The following is a 222-nucleotide window of genomic DNA, read 5'->3' on the forward strand; positions in this document are numbered from 1 at the left end:
ATCCCGTATGTCAACCGTTATGTTTGTGTAGTATGGTCCAATAACGAAAGCCTCCCCTATGTTTATTATAATTTTAATGACACCCTAGTCCTTTTAAAAAGTTATACATTTGTTTCAAGTTTTGAACAATGCATATCTCTTGTGAGATGAGATCGATGGCAAGAGACATTCCCCATTTTTCAAAAATTACACATACTCCCCCCCCCCCCCCTCCCCCCCCCC

This window comes from Olea europaea, chromosome 7 (genome assembly GCF_002742605.1).
Source record: "Olea europaea var. sylvestris chromosome 7, O_europaea_v1, whole genome shotgun sequence".
NCBI classification, from domain to species: Eukaryota; Viridiplantae; Streptophyta; class Magnoliopsida; order Lamiales; family Oleaceae; genus Olea; species Olea europaea.